Here is a 24,500-nt window from a genome sequence, read left to right on the forward strand (position 1 = left end):
GGCAGGGCAATGTCTCCCAGAGGATGGTCCTTCCAGGTCTGGCATGGGCCCACCTTGCACAGCCCAAGTCCTCTTCAATCTGCTGAGGGGTACAGGAGCTGTCCAGACAAACTTTTATGACTTGCCTCTCTCAGCTCCAAGATAACCCTCCTCTTTCCAAATGAAACTGTAGCACACTGAGTCAACATGCTATGACTATACACTCTTAGTTGCGCCCAGGAAGTTACAAACATCAACTCAACATCCCTGTGAGATAACCCAGAGCAGGGACCTCTGCTCAAATTCTGTAACAAGGAAAGGCAGGCTTGGGATAGAGTGACTTTTCTGAAGTCACACAGTGTGTGGGGGGGAGGGGTGGAGTAGGGCTCCAAGTCCAGTGCTCTTTCTACTCCACTGTGCATCTGCAGGGAAGACCCAGGACAGCCTCATGATCATCTCCTACTCATGTGGCAGGAAGTGTGGAGACCCAGACAGCTGAGGAAGCAACCTGCGAGGCAGGCCAGTTTTACTGACACACACACAAGATGAAATGTGGGTCATCCCATATTGGCAGCCATGGCTGAGTGCAGGCAGGTAGGAGAAGCTCAGAGCCTGGGGATCTCCTGGGGTTTGCTGCAGGGAGTTGGCAGCCTGTGATAATCTGAGGCTGGTGATAACCTTCCCACATAGAGAAAATGCTCCTTAAAGAGGAGCAGGAAGAGGTCTGGCAGAAGGCTTGGAGGACCTAAATTGCTTCACTCCTTCATGAAACATTTACTGTATACTCCTTCATGAAACATTTACTGTATACTTCTAGGCCAGATGCTGTGGCTACAGAGGGAACAGGCTGAAAAGATCTCCAAGTCCTCAGAACTTAGATTCTAGAAGGAGTAAACCAAAAGAATATAGATCATTGTGTTGAGAGCCAGAAAAGAAAGAAACAGGGAGCTACAAGAAGAAAACACCAGGTTGGGGTATTTCACTATGTTGCTGAAAGATGGGGTCATGCTCTTGGAGGAAATGATGTATAAACTGAGACCGAAAAGCTAACAAAAAGCCAGCTGTGAGGAGTGGAGAGGGTGGGAAGGTGTGGGCATTGGGGCAGGCTCTCCACCCAAGCATCCCCTTCAGGAGCCTAAGGCATGCTGGAAGACCACAGTGGCCACTGGCCTGCAGATGGTGAGAGGGAGAAGACACTATGCAATATAGTCAGAGCCACGTGAATGGCCTTTAGTTTCATCTAAGAGCAGTGGAAAACCAGCCCTGGAAAGTTTTACACCCCAGGAAAACCCTTCTGATTTGGAATCTCATTTGGCTACAGTGAAAGGAATAGTCTAGGGAAGACCAATAATGGGGTGTGCTCAGGCTGGGGTGAAGGTTCCTCACATAAGGACAGTGGCAGTGCACCTAGGGAGAAGGGACAACTGAGAGACACATGTGGAGTGACAGCCCATCGACTTGCTGGTGGCTGCTTTGGAGAGTGACAAGGGGAGAACAAAGGCTGATGGCTATGTTGCTGAATTAAGGCAATTACTTAGGGAAAGCAATTAGCGAGATAGGAGATCTGGAGAAGAAACAGACTTAGAGGGCAGTAGGGCCCTGTATTTCAGCTCACCAAGCCAACCTCAGCCTTAAAATATCCTTATCTTTAGCCTCATTATTAATAAATATTATTGACAAATAAAATTTCAAAGCACTGCTACAAGGACTCACTTTTTCAGGAATCTAAGATAGATAAACCAGAGGAAAATCCTGGAATATGGTCAGCATAATTTAATTGCATTTGAGGTCTTTTAAAAAAGACAGTATATAAAGACATGAGTTCTAATTATGGAGGAATTTTTACTTTATACTTTCCTTATTACTTTCATAATAACATTTCTTTAAAAAAGAGGTACTCCTTTGGAATTGGGCTTTGTATATCTAAAAGCCCCTCTGAAAAACAGTAGGAAACTGTATGTTTCCTACTGGAAGCCACAACCTAATAGGACATCTGAAGAGAGTAGAGTTGGGAGGGAAAAAGAGACACAAGTCAAGCCAATTATGGAGACAGCCCGGTGCAAGATGCCCTTGGCACTTCCTAGGCAGCCCCCATATGGGTCACTGGCTAAGGAGTTCAGATTCCAACTACTTTTTCTTCTTGCTTTACCAGTCTCCATTTTTCTGACTTAGCACACCTACAAGGGAGACATGCTACAGTCAGAGTGAGGGTCCTCGCTCTTATTTAGGTCTAAACTGCCAGGCCCCCCTCTTTGTTTCATCCATTAAGATGAGCTCAGTCCATTAATCACCTCCTCTAGGAAGCCTTCTCTGATCATCCGAGGCTCTTAGCAGCTCCTTTTCCAGTCCCCATCACAAATAAGCATGTCTCAACTGTAGTATTTCACCACATATTATGATTTTTGAAAATATACATCCATTTCTTCCATTGTGTACTTAGAATGGACACCTGCTATGCTTTTTGGCTACTCAATGCTTTGACAGTGATTGTAGAATTTCCCATCTCAAAACCCCACATAATTTTAAGGTAGAAGCCAGAAACTTTATTTCCCCCAGCTTACTTTTCTGCTGGGACTAAGTCATGTGACCAGGGCTCTGCCAATCCAAAGTGAGAAGCATGAAGCAGTGGCTATTTTGTGGAAGCCATCTTGACAATGGTAGCCACAGGCATCCAACTTTCAGAGACAATAGCAACAGAAAATCTTTGCTAATGGGTTGAATATGGTTTGTTTCCACCAAAACTTGTGTTGAGGCTTTACTCCTCAATGTAGCAGCATTGGTAAGTGGGGCCTAGTAGAAGGTGTTTGGCTCATGGGGGCAGAGCTATCATGAATAGATTAATGTCATCAGGCAGGAGTGAGTTCTCCCCCCGCTGGACTGGATTAGTCACCATGAGAGTGGGTTGTTATAAGTAGTTCACCTTCATCAGCACTATCTTGCTCTTCTCTCATCCTGTGACCTCTCTCTCCATGTGCCCACTTGCCTTCTACTTTCTGCTCTGAGTTGAAGCAGCATGAGGCCCTCATTAGAAGCAAGCAGATGCTGGAGACATGATCTCAGCCCTACAGAACCATTAGCCCAAATGAACTCTTTTTTTTATCAATTACCCATACATCTCAGATGTTCTGTTATAGCAACAGAAAATGGACTAAGACATCTTAAAGGAATGCCTGGAGCTCAGCATCGAGCATTGGTGCTCTGCACCAGAGGGAGCAGGAGAATTTCCAGTGGAAGAAGGCACTGTCCCAACTGGCTGCTGTGCTAGGTAGCTTTCCATCACTGTAACAAAATACCTGGGGTAAATCAACTTAAAAGGAGGAAGAATAATTTTTGGCTCACTGTTTCAGAGGTCTCTGTCCCATGGTCAGTTGGCTTATTGCTTATTGCCTTGAGGCCTGTGACAAGATATGACATGGTGGGGAATGTGATGGGTGGTGGAGCATAGCAGCTTACCTCATGGCAGACAGGTAGCAAAAAATAAAGAGAGGGGCTAAGAGACCCACTACCCTTTTCAAAGGCATGTCCCCAGTGATGTAACTTCCTTCCACTAGACCCTGACTCCTAAAGGTTCCACCACCTCCCAACAGCATCACGGACAAGGCACCAAGCCTTTAACACATAAGCCTGTTTTACAGTCAAGGTATAACAGCTGATTTGCTTCCAAGCCAGTTCTGCCTCTGCTGGAGTTCTTAAATAAATTACTTCTCTGGGCTGGCAGAGTAGCTCAAGAGGTAAGAGTGTCTGCTAAACAAGTGTGAGGTTTTGAGTTCAGGCCCCAGTACTCCCTCCTACCCACCAAAAAATAAAATAAAACAAATTACTTCTCTGATTATACTAACTGGAGTGGATTATGTGGTGTGCAACTCTTTTTTGGGGGGCGGGGGAGGGGAGGATCATATTAAACAAGCAATGTGCCACTGAGCTGCAGTGCCAGCCCCTCAACCAAAATTCTTATCTAAGAACTCAATACCTCAAGTCAGGGACAGAATCTCATTCATTTATCACTAGTGTCTAGAAGAGTGTTACACATTTTCGAAGGCACTCAATCAATTATAGTGAATAAATGAATAAATGAAAAAAATAGATGGAGAAGCCAGGCTGTAAATGATTAGCCTCTTTCTTTCAATGACCATTAAAAAGCATCATTGTCCCCTCAGTCAATTAGAGAAGACACAGACAATTGTTTCCCACAGTGATTCTCAAACTATGCTTCTTTGGATTACTGGTGATGTTTGTTTGCATTGCTAAAATTGTTACAGTGAGTTTCCGTAGATACATGGGGAGAATTTATTCAACGCAAGGGAATTTTGTCACCTTCAAATTTTCACTGAGAAACTTTTAAAAACTGTGGCACCTGCTACTGTTTTGTCAGCAAGTGCAATGGATGAAAAAATAATTGAACAAGTAAGCAAATACTATATAACAAAGTCTCAAAACCACTAGTCTGTTTCATTCAACAGTTTCCCCATCCCTGTGCCCATTTTGTTCACTGGAATTTAGGATTGCAAACTCAACACTGCACCCTATTTTCTGCTAATAAAGTTGGTTTTAGTTCATATAATGGAATCTGATGAATCAACATTTTTATCGGATAGACACCACTGATGCACAAATTCTTCACCACCTGAACATTTTTAAGAGCTGCATTACCCATCACTACACTGTCTGTAGTTATAGGCTGAATTGTGCGCCCACAATTCAACCCCCGTTCTTCAAGATGTGACTGTATTTGGAGATAGGACCTTTAAGGAGGTGATTTAATTAAAACAAGGCTGGTAGGTACACCGTAATCCAATCTGACTGGTACCTTTAGAAGGAGCAGAAAGAGATGCCAGGGATACTCACACACAGAGAACAGACCATGTGAGGAGAAAATGTTTGCAAGCCAAGGAAAGAAGCCTCAGAAGAAACCAAACCTGCTGAGACTATGATCTTGGACTTGTAGCGTCTGGAACACTGATAAGCAAGTTTCTGTTATGCCACATGGTCTGTGGTACTTTTTTATGGCCACAAAATCAGACTAAGTAAGACACCTTCCTTTGAGGCCCCCTAGCCTCATATCAGAGCCTGCAGACATACACCATGGAGCCTGAACCAGAGCTTCAAATGCCATACCTCCTTCCCCAGGTCTCCTACCTCCATTTGTCCTTGTGCCCTCACCGGGAAGGGAGGAACAAATTCTGACTGTGCTCTGGAGCCCACACATTGTGCCCTCCTTCTTAGGTTATTTTCCAGCACAGACACCATGGGGAAGAGTGACCTTTAAATTCCATTAATGTGAACGAGTTCTCCAGAAGAGCTGACGGCACAGCCAGCATGTACCAGACCCTTCTGGAAGGCCCAAGCAGGAGAGGAAGATGCACAGAGAAGGTGGGAGGCCCTGAGACACACTGTCTACCTCAAAATTGTCTCTGGCCTTGTGTTGGCTCTGGGCCCCTTCCAGAGACAGTGGCTTCTAGGGTAAAAAGAGCATTTGAAAAGGGGCTCTCTGGGTGGTTCAGCCCCTGGGAGGGCTCCCTTACCCTGCAAGGGCCCCTCCCATGCTGCTCCACTCCCAGATGCCCACCAGCCAGCAGCCAGGGCTCAGCTGCTGCAAATTAGCACTCACTGCTCTGCCATGGAACAGATGACAGGACGGACAGGCGCCCTGCTCTAACCAGGCCCCCAGAAGAGGCATGGGATAAACTAAGCCTTGGCTCTAGAAGATAGAACCGAGTGGTTGGGGGTGTCTGTAGGGGGTTGCTAAGGAGGAGGGAGGCATGGGAACAGTAAGGAGCAAAGATCACTTAGCAGATTTAGGGCTAGGGAGACCAAGAGTCTCTCTAGTAGCAAGGACCCTAGGAGGAGTATGTTTGCAGATGACTGTAGGTTTTAATGGCAACTATCAAGTTACAATGAATATATTTGGGCATCTTTCTCAGCCTAGATTATATCCTCCCGAAGGGCAGAGTCAGTGTGTTAGGCACGTCTCTGTGTGGAGCATTTATTCAGCACTAAATAATCACTGAGGGTCTACAATGTGTCCAGGACTGGATCTAGAATTGCAAAGGCCAGAGGGTTACCTGTCTTAGGTAAACATTTTAAAAGATGGTACATTAACTGTATTTTCTTCTTTTCTCCATTCTTGATTTTTCTGGCATCTGGGGCCTAGCTGGCTGGGGAGAGCTGGCCCGTCCCAGGGCTAGCCAGTTCTTAGAGCAGGTAAACCACTTGCCTTCACACCTTCCATAACCAACTATTGTATCAGAGGCCATACACCCACACACACCTCCTTTATTGAGCTCTCCCTTATCACCTCTTGCCTTAATCACCCCAGAGCCCTATACCAGAAACTTAGGGACAGCCCTACGCCCCCGAGCCCAAAGAAATCATTCAAACCAAGCAACACTAAGCCTGCTTGCCCATTCCTTTTCTTGAAAATCATACTAAAGATATTTAACCACATTTTCCCCTCTTGAGCATTCTGCTTCCTGACCAATCCTGCGCCTCCCAATGTGACCCTGTGTGACATGCCACACTTCCTGTTTCTAAGGACCTATGAGTGTGAACTTCTTGCTTCTTGACAGGCATTTCTGTGTCTGCATGTCTTACCATACCTGATTAAAACAAATCATGGGTACATTTTAAAACAGATGGCTAAATGTGAATAAGCATCCAGTAACTGTAAATTAACAACTGATACGTTCCAAGCAATGCAAAGTACGTCTTCAAAAGACAGAAGGGAGATGTGAGTTCTGTGTCATTTTGTTAAAATTGAATAGAAGTGAGAGAAGAAATCAATTTGGGGAGAAGATGGGCCAAATCCACATATAGGCAGTCCCCAGTGACATCATGGGCTTGAGGCACAAGTGAAGAGCAAAGACTGTGCAGAAAGATGGCCTTAGCCCTGTGCCCAGTAGAGCTTGTGCTGACTGGGAGCACCCAGGACAGAATGATTCAGTCAACCCTGTGGCATCAAAGCCAAGCATCTTCCTTTTCAGGAATGACTTTATTAAAGCCATGCAAACTAATGACACAAAAAGATGAAGAAAACCTCTCTTTTATGACATAGTGGTGGCAATAGACGCTTCCATTACTCCAGAACAATACAATGAAATCATGGTTTGTAATGCATGTGATACAATTCTGTGAACACAGAACAAGAGAGTGCTTCACAAATTATATGTGTTGTTGCTGTTCTTGGTGACTGGTAAGCAGGCTCTCTATATGGCTTTTCTAGTCAACAACTTTTCGATGGCCAATTCTCAAAAAAAAAAAATCAATAAAACAAAATTCATTCAGCATTATGGGTGGGCTATATACAATTTGATCTCCTTTGAATGATTCCAAATATACTTCAAGATATCACTCAGCATCTGATATGTTATGAATACCATTGATTGGCTATGTGTATTAATGATCATAAAAGATACCCTGATTATATTTGGTTCCTGGATGTACACAGGTGACTCAGTGGAGATGCTGAGCAACCCAAAGAATCACAGACCAGGAAGAACCATGATAAACCCATGGAGCATCCAAAGAGCCACGACACTTCCCACATATGCCATCCATGTGTGTTTATCTCCACAGAAGAACTAATGTAATCTTGAAGCAAGGCTATCAAGTCTTTCTCTCTGAGAGACTTGCAAGTAACACACAGAAAACAGATTTTTAAGAGCCCTGTCCCAAACTGAGTGTCGACCCCCTCCATAGATCTACTATTTTAGTTCTTAGAAATAAAGTAACATAAATTATAATGTCTCTTTCAGCACACCTCTCTCCAGGGGTTGTATATACTCAAAGAGATGAACCCAAATATGGCAATATGTGGCTCAAAGGAATTCTGCCAAATTGATTTCAATGGTCTTGAGTTAAACACTAGCCTTCCAGAGGCAAGAAGAAGTAAGGAAGGCATGAGGCTGAAAAAGAGACAATGAATCACCTGCTTCTATCCCAAGAGTTTCTCCTGCCTCCCCAATCACATTATTTCCCTCTCTAGTGTCTCTAAACATCCACCATGTACTGATTTAACATTAAAATATTGGTTTAAGCATTTCAGACTGATTATTCAAACCACAGGCAACAAGAACCAGGACTGTGAAAACCTGGACACATGTGGAACCCGTTTTCAGGAATCACAAAAGCAACAGCACTGGCCACTCAACAAGCTCAGCCAGAACAGCACCTGAAATGCCTGACCCTGGCTGGCCATCATTGATGCCTATTTGCAAGAATAGGTTTGATCTATTCAAATCCTTTTCTGATGCTGTAGTAAATCCAGGAGAAAGGTTGACTTCTGGGAGTCAGAAGGAGGGGTCAGAAGGAGGGATCCCAAGATGTAGCCTTGACTTCAATTATCTAGCAGCCTAAGTGGGAATATTTAGCATGCAGAGAAAAGATAATTAACAAAGTTTGGTAGTATCTTATGGTGGAAACTCACTTGGCCTAAGATTATTGGAATCAGGAAGCTGAGGTGGCCCAGCAAAGCCTGGAGGAATAGGCAGGCCTTGAAGGCTAGGCAGACTGCAGACATCCACTGAGAAGGAAATGAGTCCTGCAAACGGGGCATGTTGGAAAGCACATGGCACATTTAGAGACCATGTCACTGATGGCCAATCATTTAGCACTCAGGATGAAAATCACTTTGCACTTTGAGAGAGAATGGAGTAAGCCTCAGATGGGCAAGGAATTCTGGGCATGTCTGGATTACATCCCGGATTTCTTTACTCAGAGAGTTCATGTGTCTACATCTTGCTCTAGAGTCAGAAGGAACATTGAACTTGTAGGGCAGTTAGGCTAACACCCCTCCACCACAAAGACACTATGGCATTATTGCCTTTCACTACCATTGATGGCTCTCAATCTTTTCCCATTCTCCCAAAGGGGCCCAGCCAAAGATGGCTGTCTTCAATGCCTTGCCTTCCTGGGCACACACATCACTTACTATTGAAAGGTAAGCCCTGTTCCTCTGCCCCTGTGAATCTGAGGTGCTCTGTCATGGCTCCATCGATAGAATGTGGCAGAAGTGACCCTGTGCCAGAGTGGGTCCTCACCCTTAACAGGATTAGCAGTTTTGTTTCCTCTCTCATGGCAGCCCTGAGCTGCCATGTAAGAATCTGGAGACCTACTAAAGGGACCACATGAAGAGACCAAACGGAAAGGAAAGAGAACCCATGACCCAGGGAGAAAGACAGAGAGGGGCTCAGCCACTCCAGTGCCTCACTTGAAGGCAGCCTTCCTGCTCTTCCCTGCCAACTCTGATTTAAGAGCAGAGTCCTCTTGAACCTCTGGACCAACCCACCACAAGAAGAATCCCACTAAAGGACTTGAGTCAATGCCACATCAAGCAGAAAATGTTTAGCCAAATTATGCCCAAATTTCTGGCCCAAAGAATCATGAGCAATAAAATGACAGTTCTCTTAAGTTGGAAGCGGGTTGCACTGCACCAACAGATAACCAGGATCATCGGTGCCCAGGCCCTGCCACCCCACTGACAACTCGAAGCCCTTCTCATGGCTCTGGACTTCATTCTGACCCCTGCAAGTCCCTTGGGCCTGACCACATCCAGAACAAGCCAAGGACTTCTGTTCTGGAACAAGACACCCTACTTCTGATCACCCACAGCCTTGGCTTCAGCTCTCTGTCAAGTTTTCTCCTTTAGGTTGACATGTAGAATTTCTCAGTAAATTACTGACTTCAAGACTCAAAGGTTCCAAGTGTTGTCTATTTGTTATTCTATTTTTAAGGGATGCAAAGGGCAAATGCTTCCTCCTTCTGAGGCTGGTGCCTTTGAGAAAGGCAGCCAGTGCTTGGGATGGGGACTGAAGAGTGCGTTTGGTTCAGTACAAAGAGAAACCTGCAAGACTGCTCTAGATAGCCCCACCCTGCTCCAGCCAGGGTAATCACAGGTCATGGATACGCCTGACCTGCTGAACTTGGTGTGACCCTAAAGCTCACAGCGTCCATCTGGCTCATATTGTATAAAGAGGACACTGAGGCTTATACTTGAGATGACCTACTTTAGGGTCAAAGAGGAGCACAGCACTGAAGCCAAACATGCCCGAGTCACAGTTCAGAACAATTTGCTTCTTCCCTCCACCTCCTGCATGGACAGGTATGGAGACAGGGGAAGGAGGCTGACACTCTAGGCACATGCTCTGGAAACATGCATGTCCTTTTAGGGTCACCTTGAGTTAAGGAATCTATGCCCAATCAAGCATAGGCTTGCTTCTGTTTGGGTCTTGCTATGATTCCAATGTGGGGAGTGTTCCCCAAAGGTTAAATGAAAAGGCTTTGTCCCAGGGTGGTGGTACTGGGACGTGCTTTTAAGAGATGGGCCTTGGGCTGGCGGAGTGGCTCAAGTATTAAGAGTCACTGCCTAGCAAGCATGAGGCCGTGTTCAAACCCCAGTGCCGCAAAAAAGAAAGAAAGAAAGAAAAAAAAAAAAACAGAATTTAAGAGATGGGCCATGGGTGGTCCATCATTGGGCATGACCTCAAAGGGGATTGTGAGACCCCAGTCTCTCAGTTTCTCTCTGAATCATGGCTTGAAATGTAACTGTTCACTCTGACACGTACCTGCCATTGCCATCTAGTGCCCTCACCAGGGGTCCAAACCCATGGGTTGATCAATCCTGGACCTGATTCTCCAAAACTCTGAACTAAACAAACTACTTCCCTTTATTAAGTTAGCTGCCTCAGGCCTTTTGTTGTGGTAATATGAAGCTGACTAAAACAGGTCTCTATGCAAGAGCTCAATAAAAACCTCACACTAGGCAACAGCAAAAAGGCCCTCTCCTCTATTTTAAACCTCTTCTTCCCACCTGTGTGTTTGCACGCACACACACACACACACACACACACAATAGGCCAGGATATAGTACATTTTTTGGTTTAGTGGTGTGCATGTGTGTCCTTCACTCTTTAATTAGGTTGAATTGCATGCTCTGGTGCAAAGCCGCAAGAGATGAGCCTTGCCAGTTTTGTTTTTAGCAACAAGGACATCCCAGACCCTCTCTCCAAATCCATTCTCAGATGAGCAACCTGCATGGACTTGGCATTTGGACATGCCTTTAGCTATCAGGCCCCAGCTTGAACACTAAGGCTTGGGGGCATCCTGATGAGAGCTGCAAGGAGCTCCTCAAACAGCAGCCACTCTCACAGACATCTCTGGAAATTGCTGCAACATGTACTTTTTATTATAAATGGCTTCCTCCAGGCTGGATACTGTAGTAGATATTCTCTAAACAGGGTATCTCCTTAATTCTCACAAGGACCTGAGAAGGCGAGTCCTTAAGAGTTCTATTATTTATACGTGAGGAAACAGGGGCTCAAAGAAGCTTAGCAAGGAGGTTGAAAGAAGATCAAAGCCAAGGGCTTTCCTTAAGGCTTTATCAAAGTAGAATGAAATTAGGCTTGAATGATGAGTGACCCAAAATTAACCTTGGCCTGATGCCAGGTTGAAAGTCCAGACTTACACTACACCATGCTACACAATTCTAGCAGATTCTGCTCATGATGTATACTGGGTGAATCTTGCTCCCCTCAGTAGGTCAGTGTACATGCTGTATGTGATAGCCCAGCTTTATAATTAATGATTTTCAGAGACAGTATTTCCTCATATTGCAAAACACAAGCATCAATTTTGCCTTAAAAATAGCTTTGGGGGCTCTAGAAACTAGAGCCCAGAAGTCAGCCAAAGAAAATCAAATGCCCAGGCTCCTGCCACGTGGCCCCTCCTCTAAAGACTCAACTTCCCCTGGGAATTTATGGTTGGGACCAGATGCCCTAAGTGAGGGGTATGCAATGACCACTGTTGTCCCCCTACTATCTACTCCCATCATGTGCAATTTTAATTTGTAATTGTGGGTGAGTCATATTTGTGATGAGAGTATTCAGGGATGGGCCATGGATTTAGATAAAAAGGTTACAAAAGATAGAGTAGAAAATGCCAGACCAAAATGGAAGAGATTAAACTCAGTTCAAACTACATGGGCATGGCCTTCTCAGACACCCCCCAGTCTGGTACTGTTACATCTTCTGGGAATGAATACGTCTATGGACCCCTATTACCACAATGAAAGAGGTGAGACAGCTTGCAGATATGCAGGAACAGAAAAAAGGAATGGATTATATTTCAAGTCTCTTCTAAAAATGAACAACTCTGTGATGCTTAAGGCCTCTGGGACTAAATCTGACTTTGCACTAGTCTCTAAGAGAGTGTGAGTCAGTCTTCTGTCTTTCAACAGGGAGGCTGTTAGTCTGCTCTGGCTGCCATAACCCAGTACCTCAGCCTGGGTGGCTTGAACAGCACAAGCATTTTCTTACAGTTCTGGAGGCTGGAAGTTCAAAGGCAAGGTGCCATGTTTTCTCTCTGCACACATGATGCCTGCGTGCATGGACAAAGAGATGTCTTTGGTGTGTTTTTCTCTTCTTATAAGAATACAAGTCCTGGTGGATCTGAGCCCCACCCTTCTGACCTCATTCAACCTCAATTACCTCCTTAAAAGCACAATCTCCAAATACACACTGGCTGTTGGTGCTTCAATTTGCCTGGGGGCAAGGCCAAAATTCAATTCACAGGAGAAGGTATAATGGTCTGGGGAGGAAATGCTAGGATTGCTTTGCTTTTAAGTAAATCTGTTTTCTGGTCAGACTCTCTCCCATAGCTTCATACCATGCCCTCTGCCTAGGTTAGGAGGCAGCTCCCCACCCCCACATATTTAGCCAGTCCACTAAATACACTTCTCTGTTCCTCTCCGCTCACCAGCTGGCCCTTCAAAAGGGTCCAGGTTCTTGGAATAGAACCCCACTTTCTCACAGACATAACCATGCGCAATTCTGTCTCCATTGCCACTACACCTATTTCTTATTTATAAATTGAGGTCATTTTGGAAGGCAACTATGGTCACCACTATGCCACCAATGCACGTAAACTGAGGTTATTTTGGAATGTGTCACCCTATGTGCTTTGTCTACACAGAGTTCGGAGTCAAAATGGCATCTTACCATATGGCAAACATCTCGGTCACTCCACTCACTCATTCATTCATTCAATAAATATCTACTGAATGCCTACTTCATGCCATCATTAATCCATTTGTGTGCGCTAGGCTCTGTTGGTGAAAACCCAGAAATAATCCTTCCCTTGTAGCGCTTGCTTTCTTTCCATCTACATTTTCCCTTTCCTGTTTCTCCATTTTAAAAATATTTATTGCCCCATGTCTATTTTCCAACATATTCACAAATATTTTAAATTTTACCATACTTTATAAATCTATAATCCTCTTAAACTACATTTTTTCATAAGAGTCAAATTATGTTTAACAATCAATAGTTGGAATCATTGCAAGGAATAAATTAGGTGATAGTTATAAAGTACCAAGCACATTGTTGAGACTCAGTAAAAGCCATTTTCTGTCTTCCAAAATCCTAGATATTCTTTAAAATCAACCTCAAATCCCATCTCTCCCCAGAAGTCTTTACTGGTACCAGAAAATATCAGATTTTTCTCTTCTTTTTCTAACTTCCCTTAGTATATATTCTAAGTTTGACACCTTCCAATATTCTTTCATGTATTATTCTCTAACTCTTTCTCATGTGCAAATTAGGGTTCCTCGGGGGAGACAGTAAACTTCTGGAAGGAATGGAGCACGTACTGTATCTTCTGAATCTACACAATACAATCCAGGTTTACATAAAAGATGAAGTAATGTATAAACATTCTCTCTCCCATTCTTACTCGCTATTTTATTTTTAAAATCTGGCCCACTTTACAAAACAATATACAAGTCCTTAACTGGGGTGAGAGAGTTCTTCTGCATTTAAAAGTAATTTGATTTATATTGCTAGGACACATCCATCATTTAACATGGGGGAAAAAGCAATGATACTTCAAAGAAAAAAAATATTTTACATAATTAAGTGTCAAGGAGATTATAGCATTTTCTATAATAAGAAAAATCTGTAGTCAAAATACTTGAGAAAAAAAGCACCAGTTAAATCAACTGTGGTGTATTCATTGGATGGAGTATTAGACATTTATTTTTTAAAGGAACACGTTTTTGAAAGCTCCTTAGTGACATGAGAAGATGCACACAATGTACTGTTATGTTAGAGAAAAAAAGAAGTATAGGAAATACAGAGTATGACTCCAATTTTGTAAGCATTCTATTTATATATGTCCATATACATAGATAAAAGATTGAAAATAACTGTGTTGGAAATGAATAGCATCTATGAGTGGTAAAATTATCTATGAAAATTTATTTCATTTTTATACAGCTATTTTTTTCTACAGTCAGAAACACACACACACACACACATACACACACAAATCATGTTGAAAACTGAAGTCAAAGAATTACTACCTGGTATCCCTTTGGGAATGAGTGCTATATTGGGGAGCATGAGGATTACCGGTTACCCTGTGTGGGGTCTGGCTCCTACCCCTGGTCCTAGCATTCAGAAAATGTTCCTTTTAGTCACAATGGCTGCATTTCTTTTAAAGCACACTAATTCAGGCTTTCCACAAAATCCACTGGATGAGCTTCACAATTAAGGCAGATGCTTCTCTGGAAGCAAAAATAAGCACTCTCTCCTTGCCACTGAGACGAGGAAACCCATCATATTCCATGTAGGGCTGGGGCTGAGACGACCAGCTGGTGGCCCATGGTCATTTCCAAAAGAGAAGGGAGGGCTGCAGGGAATCAAGCAAATGTAAGGGCACAGGCCAGCCTTCCCTGCTTCCTATCCCCTGTCCCAGCAGGCCGGGAACGGAATTCATAGCTGCTCTGCAGCATCCCAACCCAAATCCTCAGCCAGCATCCATGTGGGTATTTTTAACAAGGCATAAAACTTTGCAGTTCTATTAAAAACACATGTCTCTTGTTTCAAAGCATGGCTAGCAACAGACACTGAAGTTTGGTAAACACATCATCAACCAGGGGAACTCTCTCATTCAACTCCAAGCCTCCAATTCTGAGGGTCATATTTTTACAAAGAAACACAGACTCTTTTGGATAGAATAAGTTTTGAGAATTTCTCAGGCTCCTTCTCTGACTTCTAGAGAAAATTGTTCAACCTGTTTGAAAACACTAACTGTGCCCACTTTTATCATTTCTTAAAGAAATGATCAATAGGGCAGAATTTTTAAAAGTGAGACAAAAATAGGGAGAGAAAGAAGGTTAATGAACTGCCTAGGGGACAAAGTAGAACCCAAGACTTGGAAGGCTGGCTTCTGCACCTATACCTGCAGGCAACCAATGGTTCACTGCATGGAAAGTCCCTATCTGGGCAAGGGCACCAATGCAAAGTTCCTATCTGGAACTTAGACCTTTTAAACTAAGGGAAGACTTGGACTTGTTGAACTCTAAGTGGTGAAGAACTTGGGTCCTGCCATTAGATAAACCCAGCTTGAAATCCAACTTCCCACTTAACAGCTACAGTAGTTCATCTTGTCTAGGCCTTCATTTTTCCATCTGTGCAATGGGGAAGTCAATGACACCTCCCTCATGGGATTGCTTGAAGATTACAGTAGACAAAAAAAAAGTGCCACTGACAGAATCCTTGGCAGATAAAATCTGTGTAACTCCTATCCCCTTTCTGCACTGAATAATGCAGAAAAGCATTATTTCTCCAAAGAAAATAAACAGAAAGAACAAATAAGGCAAGGATGGGAGAGTTGGAGAAGAGAGAGACAATCAGCCAGTAAATAACTGAGAATTGACTACACGTCCATAAGCTGATGCTTCTGCAGGAACACAGGCCAGTGGAAAGCCAGTTCCACACACAAATTATGAGCCATTTAAATGCTTCCCCTCAAATGCTTGGGGTGGAGGACAAAGCAGGAAGGGAACCTCCAGATCTGGTATTTTAGACTTCAGGAAAGGAAACAGAAAGCTTTATTTATCTGGGCTCCCCAGCTTGCTAATTAACTTACGAACTGGAAACTAATCTCGTGTGTCGGCGCCTGCACATCTTCTCATTATTAGAAAAACATCTGCTCATCATCCCCATGGTTTTCGAAGGCAAGTGAGGACCAGAGTTATGTTCCCAGATGCAGATGTGTGACATCAAAGCTGCTTCGGGCACTGGCAGCCCGTGCAGAGTGTGGGCTTTGGGAGATTAGAACAGGTATTGGATTTTCTAAATAAAACAGGAAGAAGCCACAGGAAGAATCTCTGTGGCTGCAGGAGAGATTGTGAGTAGAGACCCCTATGTGTGAAGTTCAGGTCTGCCACTGAGGGCATCAGGAAGAAGTACTTAGCCAGGCTTCAACTTTGCCCCTTTTCCATATGAACCCCAGGTACTGAAAAAATATTTATGGAGGACCCACTATGTGTTCTGACAACAGCTCATCCATGGGGGCAGAGAACTCAGGTCTTAGAGACCAGGTAGCTCTAACACTAGAAGCACACCTGGAGGACAAAGGGGCTGGAAGTTAATAACAAGTAGACCTCTGGGAGATGGCAGCCCAGACTCAGAGCACACCTCGTTCCTAACACTTCAGGAAGAGCACTCACTTTTCCCCACTGCTCTAGGTCACCAACTCTTTTGGTCTACACCAGGATGAAGGGTCTCCTGGGATATGGGACTTACAGTGCTAAAACCAGGCCAGCCCTGGCAAACTCAGATGTTTGAGTTATTCACCTTGGAATGTCTCCTCCTCCTTTCCTTCTTCCCCTAGCCAAACAATGGCTTCACCAGTCCTTCACTGGGAGATGAACATAAAACTGCTTAAATACATTTGCCTCAATCTCCCTCTCTCTAAAATGGAAAATAACAAAACAAAAACCCAAACTTCTCTTCACAGGGATACTGGGATATGAGCTGGGCCTTGCAGGGCATGCAACCACCTCAGTCTCACACAGGGATGGGACAGAGGCCACCCAAATGATAGGATGGGCAGCAGCCTGGGGGAAAAGAAGAACAGGGGCATAGGAAGGGAACAAGGGGAGGGGGAGCAAAGCAAAGTCCCCGATTTTACACTTATACCACTGGAAACCCTCTGTTCAACTCTTGGGCCTCTCATACTCATCTGTCTACCAGAACCCTCCTTTGCAAACTGCCTGGTGGCCTCCAACCCCTTCTCTGTTCCCTCCCATCTCCTGAAAGGTCCCACTATCCAATCCTGCCCCAAGCCCAAAATCAGGCAGTATCTTTGCTTTCTTCCTCTCCTCCTCCCTGCAGGCCCAACTCACCGTCTCAGAGTATGAATTCTTCATCTCAGTCACTCTCATATCTTGTCCCTCAAGTACAATCCCACTGCCTCTGGCCAGCTGTCATTCAAGCTGAATTGCTGCAGGCCCCTCTCCAGTCTGTCCCACCCAGGCCAGCCTCCACTCAGAAAACACCAAGCAACAATAAATTCTCTTCCTACCATCCATACCTGCCACACACCCACGGTGGCATGACCAACCAGCATGGAATCTGAAAGCAGGTGACCCAGGGCTGCAGGTACTTCCTGTGTGATTCTGAGTCACCTGGTTGACTTCCTGGCCCTAGGTATCCTCATTTATGATACAGAGATAATAATGACATACATCATGATGTCTCCAGGAACAAATGAAATTATGTTCATAAAACTGTTAGCATTTAGTGGACAGTAAGCAATGGCTCCAACCCACCCCTCCTTTTTTCAGTGTTGTCAAAACAGTCAAAGCCTAATAAAAAAATCTGTGTTCATAACACACACCTGCAGCTCCTGCCTGGTGAGACTTGATCTGAAGATGGGGTGTGGTGGTACACACTTGTGCTCCTAGCAACCTGGGAGATGCAAATAGGAGGATTGTGGTTTGAGGCCAGCCACAGCAAAGTTAGTATGACACCCTCTCTGAAAAATAAACTGAAAGGACTGGGAGCTCAAGAGGTAGAGTGATTGCAAGGCCCTGAGTTCAATTCCTAGTACAGTAAAAAAGAAGGAGGAGGAAGAGGCAAAGATGTATCCTGAACTGTGACCTGCAGGTGCAAGGTGCACCTACAGGTACCTTGGACCAGGTCCCAAGATCTCCAGGCTCCTTGACTTGGAACACAGGATCTCAGAGGCCTCCCTGAGCCCAAGGGGAAGCTGCTGAGGCTTCATGCCAATGTCCTCCTCCCTGGTCCCACTCCCCAGTGCCAGAGGGATAGACTGGGAAGTAGAACAGGCAGCAGGCTCTTCCCCCCTCACAAGATCACCAGCTTTGCAAAAAGACACAGAACAAAACCTGAAGAGAGCAAGAGGGAACGTCAGTAGTGGTTATCTCTGGGGGCAAGGCTCCTAGTGATCTTTTTATCTTCCTTATATTCTTTCCTTTTTAAGCTTTCTGTAGTGAATTACTTCTTTTGTCTGACAACATATACAATGACCAGGTCATACTCAATAAAGGATCAGTTTCCCTGATAACTTACAGGCTGGGGGGAGGGTGGACCTCAGGTGAGTGATGCCCTCTGAGCATGATCAAGTTGTAACATCCAGTCCTTTCTTGGAATCTTTGATGCTGAAGGGTCAGAACTCTGTGGTCTGGTATTCAATAATGCTACAATGATATTGGACCCCTCAAGCCATCAAGAGAATAACTAGAGCCCTTGAGAAGTGAGCCGAATGCTTTCTCCCTAACACAGGATGGGGGCCATTCATGCACATTTAGTTGTCCCTGTTGGTCAGTATTCATGGGTAAGAGAGCCGAGAGGTGGGCACAGTAATGAGGAGGAAAAAGGGGTCAAGACATTGAGGCTAAGAGTCTTCATTGCTTAGCCATCCTTTGTTGATAGAAATTAGTCAGAAAATCATTACAATTTGTCAAAGCCCTCATGCTACTCATGCAGAGGACTTTTGGCTCTGCACTCACAGGAGAATTGTGAGTCGAAGGCAAGCCTGGGCTACCTAGTAAGACCGTGACTCAAAAAAAAAAAAGGTATGGAAGGACTCATTTCTTATATCCAGGGTCTTCCTCCTTTCTTCCCTTCCTCCCTTCCTTCCTTCTTTCTTTCCTCCCTCCCTCCTTCTCTCCTCCCTCCTTTCCTTTCTTCCTTCTTCCCTTCCTCCCTCTCTCTCTCTTCCTTTCTTCTTCCATTACTCATTGAGCCCTCTAGGAGACAGTTTGTATACCTCTCCCTCCCCAGAGCAAAACAAATGCCCACTACTCAGGAAATGTTAAGGAATAACACTGGGTGGACATTTGTTTTGCTAGGGGGAGGGAGAGGTGTACAAACTGAGGGAAACCCTGGAATGCTGTTTGTTTGTTTGTTTGTTTTAAGAATCTGTGGAAATGAAGAGAAGGGTGGGGTGGGGAAGACAGCTGGCAGGAGTGAAGAATTTGGGGGAAGAGAACCAAAGTTGTCTGAGGTAGAATTCTGAAGATGTTATGATCCTCTATCTGCTCATCTCCCCCATGATATCTTCAGTAAAATACATACCCTTCACAAAACACTTTTGAGGTTGGACTGGTCAGGGTCCAAGGAAGCGCCATTTCTGTTCTCAAGATGAGGAGGAAGCAAAGGCTGGCTAAGCAGGTCAAGTCAGACTTTCCTTACAAATGAAAAGAAGCTGTCCTGCTCACAAAGAGTTCATGGTACTGTGGGAGGGATGCCCCGCAAATGAATAAGCACCAAAGGTGGTATATGTTAAGAATGGGACACAAAATTGAAGGGGCACCAAAGTAACAAAATTAAGTCAGTGAGACAACTGATCTTTTAATGCTGCCTTTTACACAAAGTTAATGCAAAAATGCATGATGAACTAAGTATCATCATGTTAAAAAAAGACAGGATTGGAATTATGTGCAGGTGAGTGAGGTCAAGTCATTTGAGTGCAGAGCAAAATTCAGTTTTTATTTTAAATATCGATATTAGGTTTGACAGACATTTGTTGACATTCTCCGTGATTTTAGAAAATATGCCATTGAAATATCATTTAACTTGATGACTAAGTTTTGGGGTATCACTTCAATTTTATGACCAGTCTGGCCCTGAGGAAGTACCCAGAAACAGAAGAACTTCTCTTCTTGAGGCCAGAAAAGGATTCTCTAGGGACCAGTAGCATTCAAGGTAGACTATGAATAAACAGAAACTAACATATGCAAAAATAAAGAAATACAGGCAGGTCACCAGGCCAAGGGCACATTCTGTGAAGGGGCAGAAGCTCAGGGTATGCTTAGGAAAGAGCCACTGGTAATGTATAAATGGAGCCCCCACAGTCACCTTATCTCTGATACCTCAAAGGTAATACAGCAGGTGGACCTAGGTCACCACTGAGCCATTCAGCATTTTCTAGAGTATCTTGTCCACACCAGGTTGTGTGGTTTAGAAAGCAAGATAATGCAGAAGAGGCAATCCCTGGCTCCTAAGAACTCATCAAGCCCAGACACCTGGCTGAAGTCAGCCCTTTAGTCATTTCTAGCTCTTAGCATTCTACAAGCATTCTTTCACTTTTGACAATTTTCAATGGCACATCAATGCAAAAACATTTATTTAGGTGTTGCCCACATTGCATCGTTTTCTTTAAGAACTGTTTTCAATCCCATGCAGGTATGTAGGGATATCATTTCACAAAGGCCTTTGTCAGAAGAAATGCCATGTGCTCCTGTCCTCAGCTTGGGCAGCAGACTAGGTTAGGGCTCTCACCTCTCATTTGCCAGGTAACGAATCTGAAACTCGGCATTTAAGCAACTTTCTGTTTTCTGCAGAACTAGAACTACAGTCCAAGTTTCCCAACTCCTGGGCAGGGCCGACTGTCCCTTCACTGACTTGTGGATGTAGGATGAGCAAGAGAAGGGAGCACAATTTCCCTCCATTAAACTTTGCTAGGAACACACCTCCCACCTTCAAGCTGATCCCTGGACGCCATGAACGCACATACTCTAGGGCCATTCTGAGTTGCCTGCTGGCTGCAGAAGACTGCACAGCCCCAAAGCTTCATCAGTAAAGGGACAGAAAAAGAAGAGTTTCCTACTCTTCCGCATCCAACCCACAGGTTCTGAGCAGGCAGAGAACCTGGAAACCTCCATCTAATCACTACCTGCACAGCAGTCCCCTGCATTCTCTCCATCAGGGATTTCCAGATCCAAAAGCTGCCTCTTCTCAACCTGAAACTACAAAGCTAACAAGCCATCAAACCTAAGCCCTGTGGTGGCCATACGGACAGCAGCATTCCGCTGGAAGGGAATGCTGCTCCACAGGGCAGCCTGGGGAGTGGCTGACTGTCCAAGGCCTACACAGGCGGGGTGTCCTCCTGAAAGGACTGTAGGGCAATCAGTTGGCTGCAATCTTGGATCATAAGCAACACCACAGCTCTTCTCACCTGCTGGCGCCTGGTCTGGGTTACAAAAGTGGACTGTTGGAAATATCATGCTGATGCCCTCACACTAGAGGAGGCCACTGTCCTGAGGTCCTGCTGATGTGAGGTGACACAGGAACCTAACAATCCTTTGTCAGAAAGTCACTAGGGGATCTCAACTGAGGAAACAGTGGACTGTCCAGCATGCAAGTTCAGAGCTGAGGGACTGTCCAGAATACAGGTGAAAGGCAGGAAACTGAGTCAGGCCAGAGCCTAATCCCATCTGTGATGCCACCTCTGACTACACTACACTTCTTTACTGCTTTGTATTGTCATTGTCATCATGGTAATCCTCATCACCATAATCACCACACAGGTAGCATTTATTGAGTAGCATCATTGCTGTCATCACAGGAGGTATTTTCTGAGTGTAGTGGACTGGATGTTCACATCCTAATTCCTCAAATGTCCACGTCCTACTTCCTGGAACCTATGAATGCCCCTTATTTGAAAGAAGGGTTTTTGTAGATATGATAAAGTTTAAAGATTTTGAAAGGAGGTGCTTATCCTGGATTACCTAGGTGGTTCCCTAAATGTAATGACACATTACAAGGGAGGCAGAGGGAGGCTAGACCAAGTCACATAAAGAAGACACAGAGGAGAGGACACAGGAGTGAAACGGCCACAGCCAAGGACCACATGTGGCCACCAGAGCTGGAAGAAGCAAAGAGAGATTCTCCCCTACAGCTTTCAGATATAGCACAGCCCTGCTAACCATGGTTTGGGATTTGGGAGAGAATTGGGAATTGGGAGAGAATGTCTGTTGGTTTCAGTCTCCCAGTCTATGGTCATTTGTTACATGAGCTCCAGGAAGCTAAGGCACCGAGCACCATTGTCATCATCACAGGTAGCATTTACTGAACACATTCTGAGCATATGTAGCACATTTCAGGTACCAGGCAGTGTGCAGGGTTGTCCAATAACAAAATGAGTTGTTTCTATTTATCAGATGGGCAAACAAGCTTAGTGAGGAACCGGCCAGAGTGGGTTGGAACACAGACGGAACATAACCCTACATGGCCTTTTTCTCCAACCAGACAGCCATTAACTGCTTGGATAGTGTCCTACTTTGCAGCTACCTTGGGAATTTGCACATAGGAGTTGAATTTATTTTCACTCTCAAATGATATTTTTACCAGACTTATCTCTGAGGTTTGGCTCTTTCTAAAAGTCAGGGAGTGACTAATGGTGGGGATGGGAGACCATGTCTCAAAGCACCTGAGTGGTGGTTTTGATGGATTTGTCAGCACCCAAATAATTTTGGGGGGCCTGCTGGAATTTCTCTTTGTCCTTCTAAAGATAGACTTTGAAGCCAAGAGCCCACCCAGAGTCACCTCAGCAAGGACTATCAAGCAGAAAATAGCACAAGTACATTTGCCCTTTTTTTTGAACAGAGATTATGATAAACTGGACTCACAGGAGAATATCATAACTTTCTAGAAGTCTCCCTGGACCACAGAGCACTATACCAGAGAAAATTCCTGAACCTTCTCTGGGAACAGGAAATTCTTACAGGGCAGGGTTGGCCCACCCAGGAATATAAGGACACTATCTGCCATAACAGTGCTCAGCAAAATCCCAATCAGAAGGAGGAAGTGTACGGACTAAATTTAAGACCAATATTTTTAACTTGTCTTATCTGACACCCCACATCTGCATGAAGGACTGACTGGACACACAGTTAAATAGTAATGCACATTGTGGCTGGATATGGTTTCATCTGGAAATAAGAGCTGGATAAATTAATCCTGAATCCTACAGATTCTGGGTCATCAGGTCTCAGGTCCTGGGAACATCCTTTCTGATGCCTTTGATGTTGCTGCTTGGGTAAATGAAAATGCTAATTACCCCAGGAGTTCCTGTAAACTCAACATAACAGCTCTTAAAGAATAGCTTTGCCTTGTGACCTGGCTAACCACCCCTGCTTACAGAAACCCTATTCTCTTAAGCAAATAAATATTAAGTAAACATTGCCATGTATTCATTCACTCTTTTTTGAGGAGAAAGGAAAGGGAAGGATCCAGGTAGATAACCAACACCTTGAAGTGGTTTTCCTCAGCTTCTTGGAGGGAGAAGACAGCCTGCTGGGCCATCTCCCACCCTCAGTGTGTGTGGCCTGCACCGCAGAAGCCAGAACCTGCCCTGGGTCATCTGGGAGCTGGGAAGACAAGGGGGAAAGAGGCTAGAGCCACACCCCATGGACTCTGCCACAAGGTAGGGGTAGGGGCAGCAAGGAACATGGGTTGTTCTCAAGCCTAAGGCACTGGTTTGCTGTAAGTGAAGAACAATGGAACTGAGGACCCTGGGGGTCAGCTACATCAATGGTAGCCAATCCAGCGAGAAGGGGGCCAGCCCTGTTTGTCTCTTCATTCCTCCCTGGGGGACCTGTTTAGTCCCACTGGGGTCTTTGTTTACCTAGGTCCATAGATCTGTAACTCCTAAGTCTAAATAGCTTTGGCCACCGAGTGTTTTTTAAGGCCTGTGGCAGCAAAGCTTTGCCTGATTTGAACTGCTTGAGGCCACATAGTTTTTATTCATTTTGTTTGTGCAAGAGTCCTATATTGGTTGCTGAAATATCCACTTGATGACAAGGTGCTATTTTGACCCTGCTAGAAGTGTTACATAACATGGTATTGGTGTCACGTGACCTTTCTAAAGATTCCCCAAAAGACTGAGTTCTAAACTACATCTGGGTGTGAGGAGTTCCAATAAGGAATTGTAGATACATAACTCCAAGGCTGAGTAGACTGAATTGTTTTCCCCCCAAATTCAAATGCCTCTCACTATGTGACTATATTAAGACAGAGCATTTAAGGAGGTACTTTAAGAAGAGGAAGAGCCAACAGAGCTTTCTCTATCTCTCTCTCTTTCTCTTTCTCTCTCTCTCTCTCTCTCTCTCTCTCTCTCTCTCTCTCTCTCTCTCTCTCTCCTCCCTTCCTCCCTCTCTCTGTCTGCCATATGAGGATACAGTGAGAAGGCAGTAAGCCAAGAAGGGCTTGAACCCAACATGCTGGCACCCTAATGTTGGACTTCTAGCTTCCAGAACTATGAGGATGTATTTCTATTGTTTAAACCACTCAGTCTGTGGTATTTTTGTTACAGTAGCTCAGGCTGACTAATACAAATTTTGGTATCAAGAAGTGGAGTACTGCTGTAACAAAGACTAGTAAGGTCTCTGAAATGAAGAATGTATGGTTGGAGACTAGAAGAAGGGCAATTCTCTT

General features: G+C 44.6%; 1 protein-coding gene across 7 annotated transcripts in view; it reads right to left on the minus strand.

Moving 5' to 3' along the window:
- Positions 1–24,500, minus strand: part of Pdzd2 (PDZ domain containing 2) — a 374,613-nt gene that overhangs the window by 303,340 nt on the left and 46,773 nt on the right. For 4 of the 7 annotated variants that reach the window (XM_074077655.1, XM_074077658.1, XM_074077659.1 and 1 more), the window contains exon 1: positions 17,162–18,927. The exons of 1 other annotated variant lie outside the window; for it this stretch is intronic. The gene's annotated coding sequence lies outside the window, so the exon portion shown is untranslated. Of the gene's footprint in view, positions 1–17,161; positions 18,931–24,500 lie in introns of those variants that run through there. 2 more of the 7 variants (XM_074077663.1, XM_074077662.1) reach the window with 2 other exon arrangements.

This window comes from Castor canadensis, chromosome 6 (genome assembly GCF_047511655.1).
Source record: "Castor canadensis chromosome 6, mCasCan1.hap1v2, whole genome shotgun sequence".
Classification (NCBI taxonomy): domain Eukaryota; kingdom Metazoa; phylum Chordata; class Mammalia; order Rodentia; family Castoridae; genus Castor; species Castor canadensis.